We start from the raw sequence: 18436 nt of genomic DNA on the forward strand, positions 1-18436 counted from the left end.
GTCCCTTGGGGTGAACAGCCCCCGCCACCTCTCGGCGGGCTCGCTTCCCCTTCCTGGCCCTCAGTCCTTATCTCTCATGGTCCACTGGGGCGCCCCCAATTGCCCAGGATGCGGGGGAGGCGAAGGGGGCCGGAGAACCGCACTCCCGCGCTGGTCTCTAGAAGCGCAAGGTCCAGGCCAGGTGCGTCCGAGTCCAGGCTGCTCTGCAGCCTGCGCCCTTGACCCCGGGCAGGTCACCGCGGGGTCGCTCTCGGGCCTCGCTGCCCGCGCACGTGCGCCGTCCCGCGCCCTCCTGGGTGGCTGAGTGGGTCCCGGGGCGGCGGGGGAGTGGGACCGCTCACCAGCTGGGGGAAATGCCAGGCAGCATCCCCGCGCACGCTTTCCGGGTCTCGCTCAGCCGCCGTGAAGTTTATCCCGCCGTAGGGCCGGGGCTGTGGCGACCAGGAGTCCGGGGACGCCAATCTTCTCCGCGAGGCTTAACTCCCTTCTCGCTCACAAACTCCTCGCCCCTCCGCCCTCGGGCACTGTCGCTTCCCCTCAAAATCTCCCCGCGCAGCTCGACTCCCCAAGCGGGGGCGTCAAGGATCTTCCTTTCCGCTCAGTGCTCTCCGGGCTGCCCTGCAAACCCCGCTCACAGAAGGGATAGGAGGGAAGGGGACCGATGCTCGGAGCAGTGGACGCGGCGTCCGCGACGCAATTCGCAGTCTCCCGCCTCTCGGCGCTGCGCTCTCCGCAGCAGCCAACGTGGGCTTTCTGGTGCGCCTCTCGCCCAGGTACCGCACTCCAGCCCCCGGGACTCCCCGCCCTCCCGGGAAACGGACAGGCGGGCAGCCAATGGAGAGGCTCGTCTCTCCGGTATTTAAATAGACCCGCCCCCTTCTTTCACCCTCCCTCTCCCCCGGGGCGTCGCCTGGGCGGCGCGTAGGTTTCAAGTACACAGACGATTCTTAGAGGCACCAGGGAGCCGCGAGGTAGCAAAGGCAAAGGCATGGTCATCACTGGTAAGAATGATCTGATCAACATCCCCAATGTGAATCACACAAAGCGCCTCAATGGATGCTTTAACTGAATAAAAGTAAAATCAGCTGTTAACTCAATGCCGGATTGAGGAAGAACAGAAAAGGGATAGTTTTCCCATTCCTTTCTTAGTTTCTCATATTGATGTATAATATAGGCGTCTAGTGGACACGTGGCTTTCAAAGGCAGCTGCTGAAAGTCGGGACACACCCTTCCAGAAGCTGCTCACAAACTGGCCGCTGAGCAGGCCAAATGTAAGCCAGACCCGGAGTCTGGAAGGTTGGGGGCCAAATATTTTGACTTATCTCTTCATTTGGATTTTGGCTTGGCTTCTTAAGCTAGCACCCAAAAGGAAGAGGGTGTGATCAGATAAAATAATTAAAATGCCACCCACTAGCTTCTTGAAAAAGCTTCTTCAGTTTGTTAACATTGCATTTTAATATATTGAAATGCAATAGATGCAAGATACATTATGCAAGATAAATAAAACTCGAGGCGAGGTGGTAAAGCTAATTCCAGTTCCCACTCTGGACAGTAGATAGAGCCCTGAAACTCAGATTAAGCATTAGACAAGATCAAGTATGTAAAACACATGTTCCACTTTCATGGCAGGTACCACCATCTGCCTTTCAGGATGTAAATTTATTTGTACTTATACTATCCAAGAATGCTCAAAAACCTATGGATCCTAGCAACTTCACCTAAAACATTAGGATCTTTTATCTGGTGAAACATGTGTGGCTTAAGAAACAAAAACTGCCATTTGCTGGACCTAGCAGCCTTAGTTCAATAGTCCAAGGCATTTGAGAGCCAGAATACGGGATCCCTGGACTTAATGAGATCCTGGGGTTTCTGCTGATCCAGAGCTTATAAGCATTTTTATCTTATTTCAATGAATCTGTTTTGCATGGGTAAGGGTCTTTACCTCCGAACATCCAATCATCCATTGGGTCACCCTTTCTCCTTCTGTCTGGGCCCTGACACAGTGGTCATTTAGAACCGGCTTTAATTCTACAGATGTCCCATAGCCATTGACCTCAGGCAAGGCAAGTTCAACAGCACTGGAGGCCAGTTTTTACCATCTGCAGGGGTTCTTTTCATCTGAAAAGAGAAGACATCACTACTTGGTCTGGGATGCCAGGACTCTTAGAATTCAAGAGCCTACATCACATCTCTCTCTGTATGGGACTTAATACAAGCATAAAATTATTGCAGTGCATAAAATCACAGTAGCAAGATTTCTGATCAGAAAGTCTGAAATCTCTAAGTATATGTAGGCTTCCTGCCAAGGTCCTCTTTTCTCAAACTTAATCACACCTTCTTTTCAAGACTTCTAGTGAGACACAAGCAGAGTACAAGTAGTTCCAACCTATAAGGGCAGTGGGGAAAGCACTAGAAATCTGTAAATGTCTGATCATCTAGGTAGGGCTATGCAGTTTAAAACACATCTACATGCACCTTTAGTAAATGTATATATGATCTAGTAGAGAAACACACACACACACACACACACACACACACACACACACACACACAGAGAGAGAGAGAGAGAGAGAGAGAGAGAGAGAGAGACTCTTCCCATTTTCTTAGATACTTGGTAAGAGGTAAATGGGCCTGTATGATATGGGTCTAAAATGGCACTTAGTGATTTATTTTCAGTTAAACATCGGATCAGCAACCCTGATTCAGGTCTTCCATGGACGCCCCTTCCCCACCAAGATGGTATCTCAGTTCTTGTATGATGCTAGAAAAGGTGGGACTGGGGGTGGGGGGGCGCTGATGATGAACACAAGAGCACATAACTCTGTGAACAGCCAGGAAAAAATGTGTGAAGTGAATTATGACAATGACCATAAGGACAATGACATTCAACTGAAGGCCACAAAGAGGATGTGCTCTTCTCACGTCCCCACCACTCCCAGCATGTGCCCATGACTGTCAGAAAACACTCAGAAACATCCTTGGTTCCACTGGGGGCAAAGGGGATAAAGAGATGTGGTTCTGAAATTTTAATAACCTAAAAATCGGGACCACTGCTTTTCCAAGCCAATTGGAACTCCCGGCAGATAAGGAACCCCTAACCACCACCTCACGCATGCCCTGCTTCTGTGACCCATTCCCATCACACCCCTCACACTCCCCAAAAGTCTTAGGACAGAGAACTGGACAAAGTCCAGCTGTGATTCAGGACGGGTGGCATGAAGGGAGAGAACAGGTCTGGCTTTGGAGTCTGCTGAAATGTGCGAACCAAACCGACTGTAGAAAAATTAGAGGTAACTTCGCCCCCTGCAGGACATCAAAAGATTGTCGCCCCTTCCTCTGTGCACTGGACAAGCTTCATTAAGTTCTCTGTGCTTGTCTCCAAAACATCTGGGTGGAAAGAGGAGGAATTCAGTCAAGAAGCCGGATGTGGGACTCAATCCATATCACACATCTGGTTGCTTGGCTGATATTTCATGCAGATGGCCGTCAGTTTTCTGGAAATATTGCCTGTCTCACTCCTGCCCCCTTAACGAAAGAGTGAAGAACCCTCACTCTAAAGCACAGGTTTGTCCCATGCCTTTGGTGAAAATAGGGGTTAGGGTGAGAGTCCTGTACCCAAATGTTCATTAGTGCACACGGTAATTCACACAACACATTCTCTAAAGCAGCAGTTATCCTTGTTCCTTTTATATTATGAGGGTTTCTATTATACCTTTATAACACAGATGACCAAATAATTTGTCTTCAAAATATACTGTTTATTAATTTGATATGTTAAATATTCTATATTTTTCTTTTAATTACTAGCAATAAACTGCATTGAAGTATTTGATTTTATACTAAAATATATCTTGGCCCCTTTCAACAGACTTTTTTGAAGATGTAAGTAGCTGATTTTCGATTAAGTTAACATATAATTGTTATAGCTACTAATATGCTGCTCTTGTGTCAAAAAGCCTGAGGTCTGGTCGCCTTGAATCCTTGGGAAACTCACTTAAAATTGCTGCAGTTTTATCTTTAATATTAATGTAAGGAGTTGGGTAGTTCTTAATATTAATTTCTAAATATAATATTTTGCTCACATTTTAAAAATATCAATTTGGAGTGGAGTGAAAAGGAAATATGTTAAGCAAATGTTTGTAGAGTATGAGAAATGAAAATTTGAGAGTTACATAAATATTGCTTCTGAAAACTACACCTGTAAGACAGCCTTCAAAATACATGCCCCATCCAAAAGCCTGTGGTAACATTTACATTCACTCACACTTTCCTTCACTGTCAACCATTCAAAAATGCTGGGCATTCACACTTCAAAATATCATGCGAGCCATCATATTTTCCTACTCGTGAAGGACATCTGGTGGCAAAGTGAAAAACTAATACATAAACCTGTTTCCAGAGGTTTTTTCCACACTACAACCCACAGAGCAAATCTGTTACTGGTGTGTGCTTTCAACTGTTCACACAAGCTCGGGTCTTTATCATCTGAGGGATTAGGCTGTCTATTAAAATGGAGTCTTTAGAAACATCCAGATGATTGGTCTTTAAATTTTTCATTGTATATTGGCCTATGAGACTAAGTCTTAATTTTTTTTTTTTTTTGCTGAGCAAAACAATGCTAACACATTTCCATGACCTACTCCACTGTCCCTGAAGAGCTTTATTCCAATAGGCCACTGGGCCCTTAGCTACACTGGGCAACACCTGAAGCTTCATAGCCTGTGCTGGCCTCTAAACATCATTCTGTGGCCCCCTTTGCATCCCATGTCCTGGACATGTCTCTTGTGTGTCAACTAAGAGGTTCCATGAAAATATGACATGATCATGCTGCCAATCCTTAACTAGTAGAGCTATAGCAGTAGGGGGTGGTGAGGCAGGGAAACCACACTGACTGGATACACTCATGTTAAAATGGAAATCAAGGTCATCTTTTAAAGAGGAAGAAAATGTCTGAGATGTTTATCAAAGGAAAGACAAGCATTGATACTAATTACCCAGTATGCATTCATTTATTCAGCATCTATCTAAATGCCTACTGTGTGCCAGCCAGTGTTCTATGTTTTTGGATACCAAAGAGTCAACGATCCCTGCCCTCATAGATTCCAGAAAGAGGATATGGACAATAAACAAAATAACTAAGAAAATATATGGTGATAGGCAGAATATTGTCCACCATACTTTTGTGCCCACGTGTTACACACCTGTGAATATGTTACATTACATGTCAAAAGGGACTTTGCAGCTGGAATTAAGCTTGCTAAACAGGCGGCCTTGAAATAGGAAGATTATCCTGATTGTCCCAATGGATCCACTGTAATCACCAGGGTCCTTAAAATCAGAAGAGGAAGGCACATGAGCCATGGTAGCCTGCGAGGGACTCCACCTGCCTTTGCTGGCTTGGAAAGTAAAGGGGTTACTAACCAATGAATGCAGGTGATCTCTAGTAGCTGAGAGCATTCCTCACTGGGCAGCCAGAAAGAAACCAGTGACTGCAGTCTTAATTCTGAATTTCAGCAATGTGAATGAACCTGGCTGTGGATTCTCCCTAAGAGACTCTAAATAAGAGACTCCCTGTGCAGCTAACACCTTGATTTCAGGCTCGGGGGGGGGGGGGGGGCCCCAAAAAAACCCCCGTGGGTGGGGGGGGGGGGGGGGGGGGGAGGGACCCAGAGCAGAGAAAGCAGCCAAACCTACTGGACTTCTGATCCACAGAACTGTGAGATAATAAGTTTGTGTTGTTTAAGACACTAAACGTGTGGTATTTTTGTTTTGCAACAACAGGAAACTAATACGTATATAGCATGGCGATAAGCGCTGAGGAGAAATCAAATAAGGAAGAAGGGGGTAGGGAATTGTGGATGGTCAGGAAAGTCTGCCAGGGGAACGAGAAGCAGCCAGGAGGCTATCTGGGGGGAGAACTTTCTGAACGGTGAAAACAGTTAGTGCAAAGGTTCTGAGGCAGGACCATGCCTGGTGAGTTGGAAGAAGAGCAAGAAGGCAAGTGAGACTACAGCAGGGGGACTGCGAGGGACTAATAGCAGATTATATCAGAAGGCCAAAGAGGGTGAGAATTGCAGGCCAAGGTGGCATAGGGCCCTGGCTGTTCTTGTAAAAGACGTCACTTTTAAAGACCATGCTTCGGCATAACAATATGGATGAAACTCACAAACGTAATGTTGTGGAAAAGACACCAGACACGGAAGACCACAAATTATAACTCCATTTATACAAAATTCAAAACCAGACCAATCTAGTAGCCAGGTTAGTGGTTACCTTTGTAGAAGAGTAGAGTAGAAGCCAGGATTAAATAAGACCAAGGGAGGTGTTCTAAGAGCTGGTCTATTTTATTACTTGGGAAGTGTTTATAGAGAAGTAGTCAATTTTAATCATTCATTGAGTGATACACATATGATTTGTATTTTTCTGCATGTATGTTATAATGCAATAAAAATTTTGACTAAAAAACAATTAAGTAAATGATTACCATCACCACCACCAAAAAGTATGAGATGGGAGGATCACTGGATGGCTTTGAGCACAGCACAGTGCTATAAGCTGACTTAAATTTTAACAGATCTCTCAGGCCACTGTGTTTAGAACAGACTATATCACCAGGGCAGAATCAAGGAGACCAGCTAAAAATCTCTTGCTAATGTTCAGGCAGGAGCTAATGATGGTTCAAAGGGGACCTCAGATGGAAGCAGGAAGAGAGAAAAGTGGTTGAATTCTGGAGATTTTGGAGGCAGACCGCAATGCCAAGAGAATGTACCACCTGCACAAGGCATTCCAACACTTCTCTCCCCCCACTGCATCCCCCCACCCATATAAGGTCAGTAAAACATGTTTTCTCCATTGCATAAGGCCAGGTAGTAGTGTGAATTAGCTGTGAGTGAGTAAAACAGTGTTTGTGCCCTAGTGATTGTGGGTTAGTACACTGATAAGCAGTAGCTTGAGGGGCTTTAGACAACCCATAATCTCTGCCTGCACCCATCCTATAAAAGCCGCTCAGGCCCGGCCAGTGTGACTCAGTAACTGAGCATCAACTGATGAACTAGGAGGTCATTGGTTCAATTCTTGGTCAGGGCACATGCCCAGTAGGGGGTGTGCAGGAGGCAGCCAATCAATGATGTTTCTCTCTCATCAATGTTTCTATTTCTCTATCCTTCTCCCTTCCTCTCTCTAAAAATCAATAAATAAATTTAAAAACATTTTTGAAAGCTAACAAAGTCAACAGAGTGCTTGCTACCCAAGAACAGCTTCAAGTCACCTGATAGCCTTGTAAGAAGGTTCCCTATCCTATATAATAAAACCCTAATATGCAAATTGACCAAACAACTGGCAGAACGACTGGTTTCTATGATGTGCACTGACCACCAGGGGGCAGATGCTCAGGGCAGGAGCTGCCCCCTGGTGGTCTGTGCGCTCCCACTGGGCTCAGTCAGAAGCTGGGCTCACAGCTGGCAAGTGCAGTGGTGGTGGCGGGAACCTCTCCTGACTCAGCAGAAGCGCTAAGGAGCCAGTGAGCAGGCAGGCAGTAAGGAGCGAGGGGTCCCGGACTGCAAGAGGGATATCTGCTTAAAGCCAGCAGGTGGACATCCCTGAGGGGTCCTGGACTGCAAGAGGGCACAGGCCGGGCTGAGGGACCCCCCCACCCCCTGCACAAATTTTGTGCACTGGGCCTCTAGTGTAAAAATACAATGGCTTCATCTCTGAACATAAAATCTCTTCCAAGATATGAATTTTGTCCATTAAGAATTAAATTAATTTTAAAAGGATTCCTGTAAATGTGGTATCCTGGATGGAATATTGGAGCAGAGAAAAGAGGCATAGGGAAAAGCTAATGGAACCTGAATGAAGTATGAAGTTCCAGTCATCCCTGCTGGTACTGTCTGAAGGGACCAAAGGGTCTTCCCCAAACCAGGCCACCAGGTATCTCTCGGTGGGTCAGAGGAGGCCTTCATGGATGAGGAGGCATTCTTGGAACCAACTTTTAAACACTCACATGTTGATTATCCACCAAAAAATGTTAGTTCTGAGATGGCTTTCTCTAATGACTGCATACCAAGTGTGGTCACTGCTCCTTGTTGATGAGCACACATTGGCCTTTCCTTTTACCTGAAAAAGCCAAACTGCTTCAATAAGATTTATGTGGTGTATTCCAGAAGAAAGTAGAAACTGCTATGTGGGCTTTTATATGGCATTATTTTCCCAAGTTTCATATGGAGGCTACTGAATTCACTCTATGAACAAATGAACTGGGGTGGGGGGGCCACAAAGGCAACTAATAGCTAACTTGTAAGTCACTCTCCAGATAACCAGTCCGATTTGTGCAAGTGAGAGTACCTCATATCACCGAGCCAAAAATCTAAACTGTACTGGTAAGCCTTGTTGTTCCCCAGCACATAGCACAGTGCCCAGCACACAGTAAGGTGCTAAGCAAACACTGGTTTGATGATAGAATTTTACTTGTTAAGGCCTTGGGTGGGGAAAGAGAACACACAGAACCTTCCTGGTCACATACTTTCTCTATCATGTGAGACCCCAAAGCATAAAAAAATATGTGCATTTATAACAGTTAACAAAACTATAGCCAATGATAATAAATATTAAATTATTCACTAAATATAACCAAAATGTCAGGGCTTTAAAACTATATTATTCTCTTCCTACACACACATTAGCATGGGATAACAGAAACCAATTTTAGCAGTCACCTCAACTACTTAAATGTATATAAATCACATTCCTAAAAATGAGACTTTTTATAAAGAAATAAAACTAAAATTTGCCAATACACCTCAGAGTAAAATGTTATTTAAGGATTAGTAAAACATTTATTTTCCTAGCATGTGAATAGGACACTTGTTCTCATAATTTTCCTTCACGTCCTTCCCCAGAACTGAATCTTCTGGCATCTGGAACAGATTCTTTCAAATACATACATATACACCTGTTTCAAATTCAGACTCCCCAGAATCAGTACAAGGAAACCCTTACAGATGACATCAGAAGGCTGGGGCTCCTGTCAACCATGTGCTTTGCTAAGGAAAGAAAGGGATCTGTCTCTGTCATTAGAAGTGAGCTGAAGAGAATAAGAATGCTACTTGTATTAAACTAATAAAATGATGTTACATGTTTAGGAAAGTGTGTTTCACATTAAGCATTTTGCCATAACGACCTTTGTTCTATGTCAGTTTCTCTTATTTTTTAGCAGAGGAACTCAAGAATCCTTTGTTTCAAGATTATTGAGTTCTAGTTGTGCAAGACAGATAAGCTCTGGAGATCTGCACAACATATTGCTGCAGTCAGCAATGCTGTATTGTGCACTTAAAAATGTGTTAAGAGGGTAGAGCTCATGTTAAGTGTTCTTACCAAAAAAAAGCGGGAGAGGGGAACATAAGGAAACTTTTGGAGGTGATGACTATGTCTATTATCTTGATTGTGGTGATGATGCCATGGGTGAATGCATATGTCCAAAACCATTGAATTGTATACATTAAATATGTGCAGCTTTTGGTATATCAATTATACTTCAACTAGAGGCCCGGTGCATGAAATTCGTGTATGGGTAGGGTCTCTAGGCCTGGCCGGTGATCAGGGCTGATCAGGTTCCCGCCTCCCCAACTCCTTGCCTCCTCCTTCCTGCTCCCTCAGAGCCCTCCCGCCACTGCTGGTCACCCACCATGTTCCACTCCGCCCCCTGGTGGTCAGTCCATGTCATAGTGAGCAATCGAACTTTCAGTCTCCTGGTCATACTCCTGAGGGGACAATTTGCATATTAGCCTTTTATTACATAGGATAAAGCTGATTTTTTAAAACACTGTTATGTTCTTTTCTCATCTATCTCTATATATAAAAGCCTAAGCGACCATTCGACTGTTCGACCGTGAGACCATTTGACTGGTAGCTATGATGCGCACTGACCACTGTGGGGAAGATGCTCAATGCACAAGCATGGAAACATGGAACAGACTGATGAATCTCAGAGGGAAGGGGAGAGGAGGGTGGGAAGAGATTAACCAAATACCTTATATGCATACTAGAGGCCCGGTGCACCGGTGAGGTCCCTTAGCCTGGTCTGCGGGGATCAGGTCAGGTCCCTCAGCTTGGCCTGCACCCACTCGCAATCCGGGACCCCTTGGGGTAATGTCGGATTGCCAGTTTCAGCCTGGTCCCCACAGGCCAGGCCGAGGAACCCCCACCCGTGCAAGAATCCATGCACTGGGCCTCTAGTCTAAGTATGTTATACTCTGGGGCATTTCCCAGAGAAGTTCAGGCTTGGCAATTCTACAGGTGTTTGGTGTTGGGTATACAAGTGTGAACAAAGCAGACATGGGCTTTGTCCTTATGGGGTTTACAGTCTAATGAGGGGCGGGGGCGGCGATAAATAAATAAATAAATAAATAAAACTATAATTACTAGTTTTAATGAATGAGTCAATTATGGAGAAAAAGTGAGGAAAAGCATTTTAGGCTGAAGGAATGTTATGCTCAAAGGTCTGGAAATGAAGAACTGGGTGTGTATAAGAAATGATAAAAGTCAGTGCAGCCAACCCATAGAAAGTACAGGCCAATACGATGACCTGAGGTTGAAAAGATAAGCAAGAGACATATCATAGGGAATCCTGAAAAATTTAGTTATTTCCAAGGATAAAGGAACAGCACCAAAGGGTTTTAACCAAGAGAAATACATTCTGATAAAATATGTTAAACTATTTAATTAGCTGCTTTGCAGAGCATAAAAGCAAGAAGGCCAGTAAGGGATCATTGTAGTAATTCAGGTAACAGAAGATGGTGATTTAGATTAGGGTGGAGACAGTGGAGGAGAAGTGGATCAATTGGACCTATATTTGGAGGTAGGAAAATTATGGGACTTAGTGATAGATTAAAAATAGGACATTGAAAAGGAGAGGGAATCAAGGATTTATACTTGAGCAAACAAAGTGGCTGGTAACACCATTTATTGAGGTGGGGAACTCTGAAGAGAAACAAGTTAGGGATAGGGGAATTAGAAAACAGAAGTTCTATTGCAGATGTTAAGTTTGAGATCTCTTTGAGATTTCCAATTGGAGTTACCAAGTAAGCAGTTAGAGAAACTATTCTTATAGTTCAGAGGAAGCATTGTCTGAATAAATTAATTTCGGGTTCATCTACATATAAGTGATATTTCAAATGCCAGGAATGGATGAGGTCACTTATGGAAGAGAGAGCAAAAGAAGACACAGAACAGAGCTCTGGGAAACACCAACATTTAGAATGTGGATAGAAGAGAAGTCAACAAAAGAGACTGAAAAATTGTTAGCAGACTGATTGGAAAATATAAAACACTATAAAAGTGTGATGTCATGGAAATCAAGAAAAAAGGAGGGAATGGTCAAATGTGTTGAATAAAGTCAAAACCAGAAAAGTGCTCAGATGTAGCAACATGGAAACCATGGGTGACTTTGACAAAGATAATTTCAGTGAAGTGATAGGGACAGAAACATGATTCATTAGGGCCAATGAGTGAATGGGAATTGAGGTGTGGAGAAACTCTTAAAAGCAACTTAAAAAAACTTTTTTTTGTAAAGGGGAGCAGAGTAATGAGATCATAGCTTGAGGAGAACAAGAAGCCTAGAGTCATTTTAATTTGTGATAAGGGACGACAGGAAGATGGGCAATTCATCAGTAATAAAAGGAGAAAATGGCTCAAGATGAAGGTGTGAGACTTAGTTGCAAGAAGATAAAACACAACTTATCATCTATTTTCTTAAAGACTAGGAGGCCATGCCCTGGCCAGTGTGGCTCAGTTGGTTGGCGCCTTGTCCCATGCACCAGAAGGTCATGGGTTTGATTTCCAGTCAGGGCACATACCTAGGTTGTGGGTTTGATCCCTGGTCCAGGCATATTTGGGAGGCAACCAATCTCTCTCTCACTCTCCCTCTTTCTTTCTCTGTCTCTCTCCTTCTGTCCCTTCCTCTCTAAAATAAATGTTAAAACAAAGAATAGGAGGCCAGGCCATCAGATGCAAATGAGAGTTATAAAGGGCAGATTGTAGAGAGAAGGGGGGAGTGTAAAGAGAGATGAGCCAAAAATCATTCTCACCTCCTGCTATTCATGAACTTTTCTTTTTAAATCTTCACCCAAGGATATGTTTATTGATTTTAGAGAGAGAGGAAGTGGGGATGGGGGGGGCGGGGAGAGACAGAGAAAGAGTGAGAGACAGAGAGAGAAACATCGATGTGAGAAAGAAACATCGATCTGTTGCCTCCTATTAGCACCCAGACCCAGAAACAAACCCACAGTCTAGGTATGTGCCTTGACTGGGAATGGAACCCACAATCTTTTGGTGTATGGGATGACACTCCAACCAACTGAGCCACCCGGCTGGGGCTATTCATAAACTTTTCTAATCTTTTCCCCTTGAGTGTGGGCTGGACTTACTAACTAGCTTCTAATGAGAAAATGGCAAAAGTACTGAGATGTCCCTTCTGAGATTAGGTTATGACAAGAATGTTGCTTTCCTCTTGGACACCTTTTCACTCACTTGTTATGAAGAAAATCAGAGCTGCCTTGTGGTCAGCTGCCCTGTGAAGGAGCCTATCTGCCAAGCAACAGAGCGAGACAGCTGGCCAACAGCCAATGTGGAACTGAGGCCCTCGGGCCAACAGCCTGGAGGACTGAATCCTGCCAGCAATCACATGAGTGAGCGTGGAAGGAGTCTTCAGATGAGCCTTCAGTTGAAACTACAGCTCAAGCTGATGATTTGACTACAAACTTATGAGGGACCTTGAGTCTGAGATTCAAAGGTAAGCTACAGCCAAATTCTTGACCCACAGACACTGTGAGGTAATAAATGTTTGTATTCTTAAGCTGCCAAATTTTGGGGTGACTTGGTACACAGCAATAGAAAACTAATACAGAGAAGAAAGCAAGAAACAGAAATCTTGACCAGTAAGAAATAAAGTGAACTAGAGAACTATGGCTAGGATTGATGGTATTAAATAACCAGTTTATTAAGAAGTCTCACTTCAGTGGGGTCAGAATGTAACACATTTTATATATTTTTTAAATCTAATGCATTCAACTGTGCTCTCTCAAATCCTTATTTCCCATTCTTTAACCTGGCTGAAGAAGATTTCATAATTGACCACTCACTCTCAACGTAAAAGTCCGTGCAGTTTAACACTCCAATGTCTTTATTCAAATGTCTCAGGTTTTGAAGCAGCAATCCTAACCCATTGTTTGGTCCTCAGCTGGAATGGCCAGTGCTCTAAACCTTATAACATTTCACAAGAGTATCCCACAGAACACTATAGCTCTTTAGATATTCTTCAGAATTCTGCCAAAACTAAGTAAGTATATGCTACCTTATTTTTCTCTAAAATTACTTTGCAGTTTAACTATAAGAAATTATTTAACTGCATTATAAAGTTGTGTGTTTCTTAATTCCTGATAACCTGCCTTTAAAAATGGTGTGCCCAAAGAGAACATGCTGAGAATTGTTGGGTGTGATTGTTTCATGCAAGAATACATGGCTTCAATCTGCTTACTGATGGATATGAACTTTTCTTATTATTGTCCTGATGTACATCTTGATTTGATGATCATCTATACCAGTGGTTCTCAACCTTCTGGCCCTTTAAATACAGTTCCTCATGTTGTGACCCAACCATAAAATTATTTTCATTGCTACTTCATAACTGTAATGTTGCTACTGTTATGAATCATAATGTAAATATCTGATATGCAGGATGGTCTTAGGCGACCCCTGTGAAAGGGTCATTCGACCGCCAAGGGGTCGTGACCCACAGGTTGAGAACCGCTGATCTATACTAATAAAAGGGTAATATGCTAATTAGACCGGGTCGACCAGACATCTTACGGTGTCTGACTTCCTTCCGGACAGTTAGGGGCAACCAGGACGGCAGGGGGGCAGTTAGGGGGCGACCAGGACAGTAGAGAACCGCTGATCTATACTAATAAAAAAAGGGTAAGCTAATTAGACCGGGTCGACCAGACATCTTACGGTGTCTGACTTCCTTCCGGACAGTTAGGGGCAACCAGGACGGCAGGGGGGCGGTTAGGGGGTGACCAAGTCAGCAGGGGGGCAGTTAGGGGGCAACCGGGCTGGCAGAGGGGCAGGTAGGGGGCGACCAGGCCAACAAGGGATCAGTTAGGGGTCAATCAGGCTGGAAAGCAGAGGCAGTTAGGGGCAATCAGGCAGGCAGGTAGAGTGGTTAGGGGTGATCAGGCAGGCAGGCAGGCAGGGCAGGGGGGCGGTTAGGGGGTGACCAAGTCAGCAGGGGGGCAGTTAGGGGGCAACCGGGCTGGCAGAGGGGCAGGTAGGGGGCGACCAGGCCAACAAGGGATCAGTTAGGGGTCAATCAGGCTGGAAAGCAGAGGCAGTTAGGGGCAATCAGGCAGGCAGGTAGAGTGGTTAGGGGTGATCAGGCAGGCAGGCAGGCAGGTGAGCAGTTAGGAGCCTGTGGTCCCGGGTTGCGAGAGGGATATCCAACTGCCCGTTTATCCTTGCGGAATGGGGCCTAAACCGGCAGTCGGACATCCCCTAGGGGTCCCGGATTGGAGAGGGTGCAGGCCGGGTTGAGGGACCCCCCTCCCCATGCACAAATTTCATGCACCGGGCTTCTAGTTGACTTATATTAAGTATCTTGTTTAAAATTTCAACTTCTTTGATATTTTGTTCTTTTTCTTTTAATATTTCTAATGTTTAAATGAGTAGGAATACATTTGGAATGGTTTCTTGGAGAAATTAATTCATGAATGAGACAATATTTCACTACCTGAGTCCAAGTTTACAAAATACCTCATGTGTCCCCAGTAGTGTTGTGTTAATTTTATAATTTAAATGTATTCAGTATTTAAGAAATCCTGGGATGGGCTGACCTATGGAAACTCTCAAGCACTGGAATTACTATTTTTATTTTTAAATATATTTTCCTGACTACTAACACTGCAGTGTGTGTGTGTATGTGTGTGTGTGTGTGTGTGTGTGTGTGTGTGTGTGTGTGCGCGCGCACGCATGCGCATATACACACAATTTAAAGCTATTCTCCCCCAACATCCACCTATGCCAACACCTTGAATTGGATAGAAGGTATGGTCTGGTTCTGAGACATCTCTTTCACTTCTTTCTCCTGGGCCTACCTCCTCCAGGGATGTGGACTGGGAGAAACAAACAAGAAAGCAAAGGTTATTCTAAGCAACTGATGTCCTACTGGTGGTCATGATGGGAGCATCTTTGGCCCGCTCTGGTTCATCTTGTGCTGGTGCTCTAGCTGACATAGGGGCTTCTATATACCCAGGATGTGTGGTTTTGGGGGTTGTTGTTCAAATTACCCCTGCAATTTCCATCCTGAGAATCCCTTCAGAAAGGGGAATAATGTGTGTCTTTTGCTCCAGCAGTAGTCCATGCCCTCAATCTTCTCCCCAAGGTAGGCATTTCCTTGTTGGCCCAGATGCCTCCCAGAGAGCCTTCCTCCTGCCTCTCATCTAACTTCTGTGCTTCTTTATACTGAGTCATGCAAGCCACTAAAGTCCTTTCCATGTGCCCTGAAGGTCAAAGAGAACTGCAGTGAAGCTCAGCAACATCCATTTATTTTCTTTATCCCAAATGTTTAAGCTATGGTCCTTACTCACCCTGCTGGCAGGAGTCAGAAAGCCTTTCACCTTAGAAATTTCTGACAGAAGAGGCACTCGTTTCTATGGATGTGTATGCTCCTAAACTCCAAGGGACACATGTCAAGCTCCCCCACAAAACCCTTCACCACACTCCTCTTTGCTCCTTGGGCAGCATCAAAATAGAAAAACAGATTTCCAGCTTCATGAGCATCAAGCCAAGGAGTGAGACACCACCTTCCCTTCTTGTGATTCATTCATTTCTACAAGTGATTCTCTGGATGTTCCGCACGCAAGCTTGGGGTAGGAAATAGCCCCCAGCCTCCATGGTGGGAAACTGAGAAAGTTCCCTCGCCAGGCCCATGAGTCCTGGCTCCACTGATTCCCCTTCTCTACCCTCTGTGGGTATGTGAGGAAGGACAGAAGTCATGGCCGAGGGTTCTTCAGACTCTTTAGTAATCATTGAGAGAGTGTCTGGCCCTAAATGTGGGCAGTTGCTAGTACTCATTATTTGTCCTCCGTTTTGGACTCCTAGTTTCTGAGCCAGGAAAATGGTAAATGTCTTACTTTGGGTGGCACACAATTATCCTATATAATAAAGAGGTGATATGCAAATTGACCATCATGCCCTCACACAAGATGGCCACCCCCATGTGGTCCAAAATTGGCCGCCACAAGATGGCCGGCAGGGGAGGGCAGTTAGGAGTGACCAGGACTTCAGGGGAGGGCAGTTAAGGGTGACCGAGCTGGCAGAGGAGCAGTTAGGCATCAATTAGGCTGGCAGGGGAGTGGTTAGGGAGTGATCAGGCTGGCAGGCAGAAGCAGTTAGGGGCAATCAGGCAGGCAAGCAGGCAAGCAGTTGGGAGCCAGCAGTCCCAGATTGTGAGAGGGTTGTCCAACTGCCGGTTTAGGCCCGATCCCACAGGGGTCCCAGATTGGAGAGGGTGCAGGCTGGGCTGAGGGACACCCCAACCCCCAGTGCATGAATTTCGTGCACTGGGCCTCTAGTTGGAAGATATTCCATAGAAAGAGAACAGCATATCCAAAGTCCAAGAATCATGAAAGAACAGTTTCTGACAAGTAGATCCATATGCCTGGTTTTCAATGACTCTGAGACCTGAGTCAAAAGCTGAGGCTAAAGACACAAAAAGAGACCCAATTGTGAAGAGATGTATATGATAGTCACTGAAGAATTTTTTACAAAAGGGTGACAGGACTCAATTTGCTTGTTAGAAACATGGCTCTGCTTCAAGTGTGGCAGCAGATTATGGAGATGCATGGAGAAACAGAAGGAAAGGGAAGAAGGTGTTGCCATGTCTCAGGTGGGAGGGGAACAATGGTATCTGTGATATGGGAAGTGAACAGAGGTGAACGGTATTTAGGATATAGACCAGATAGATCTTTGTGATTAATTAGATGTATGTACGAAAAAAGGGAGAAGGAGACATTTACAATGGTCCATTGGTTTCTGACTTGAAGAACCTGGTAGATAGCAATGGTATTTACAAAGACAGTGGGTTCAGTAGAAGATGATGAATTCCACTTTGGACACATTGAGTTTGAGGCCCTTATAAGCCATCCACATGTAGCCACTTAGTTGGACATATAGGAATAGCCCTTAGTATCAACCTGGCTGGAGATTTCAATTTGGAAGTTGGAGCCACAGGTATGAGGAAGTAAGTATAGAGTGATAAGAGGACTTGGGAAAACTAGGAGAGACTAGTGCCATAGAATTCACTAAAGAGGAGATTCTGTAGTAAAAATGCTACAGGAGAATCAAGTAAGACACCATTTGAAGAGTTTCCACTGAACAGAACTACCAGAATGTCATTTGTGACATTGGGAAGTGAATTGCAGAGGAGTAGAAGCTGGTGTATAAGGCAGCTGAAGAGTTAATGGGAAGTGAAGAAGTAGAGAGCGCAGAAAGAGAAGAAGGTCTCCTGAGGAGAAGAGAGAAACAATAGAAGCTGGAGCAGGAGGCAGGGTCAAGAAAGAATGGTGTGTGGGAACTAGAGAGTGTGCTTTAGTTCAGAGTTGGGACAGGAGAGTCACTTTGAGGGCTTATTGCAATTCTGCATCCTGAAATGCCCTAGAATTCTAGAGAAGCATACTTCTAGGGATGCAAACTAATTAATGATGGGACTTCCTGAACTTTATTTACCAGCCTCATGAAGTATGTAATAATCCAGTAGAATTTAGTAGCCAGAAACTAAATTTCCAACTTCTAAATTTCAATTATTTGCCTAAATCTCAGCTTATACTCTCAACAAAAGAAATACAGGAACCAGGAATACTCAAGACCTGTGAATTTAGTCACAGGTGCCACTAAACACCTGTGAATTCAATCAGTTACTATTATATCATTATATTCATATCTAGCATTTCAATAGAAACCATAAGCATCTTTGAAAGTATACTAACTATAAATCCTATCTAATAATAGACAAACATGGTAATTAACCATACCTCCAACACGCTTCCCATTGGCTAATCAGGGTGATATGCAAATTAACTGCCAACCAAGATGGCGGCCGACAGCCAGGCAGCTGAGGTGAACAGGAGGCTTGCTTGCTCCAGTGAAGGAGGAAGCCAAGGTTCCCCGCCTGCCGCTGCTGGGCTCTGAGCTTGCACTCTAAGCAACTATGTTGCAATTATAGAAGCTAAACAATCCCCATGCTTTCAGCCAGCTGGCTGAGCTGGAGTTGCAACAGTGTTTCAATTATAGAAGCCAAACAAACCAGATACCTGCTTTCAGCAGCCGAGGTCTCAGAGCTAAAGCCGGCTCTCAGTTCCAGTGACAGCCATAGAAGGTAAATAAA

The sequence above is a fragment of the Myotis brandtii genome, unplaced genomic scaffold (assembly GCF_000412655.1).
Source record: "Myotis brandtii unplaced genomic scaffold, ASM41265v1 scaffold982, whole genome shotgun sequence".
NCBI classification, from domain to species: Eukaryota; Metazoa; Chordata; class Mammalia; order Chiroptera; family Vespertilionidae; genus Myotis; species Myotis brandtii.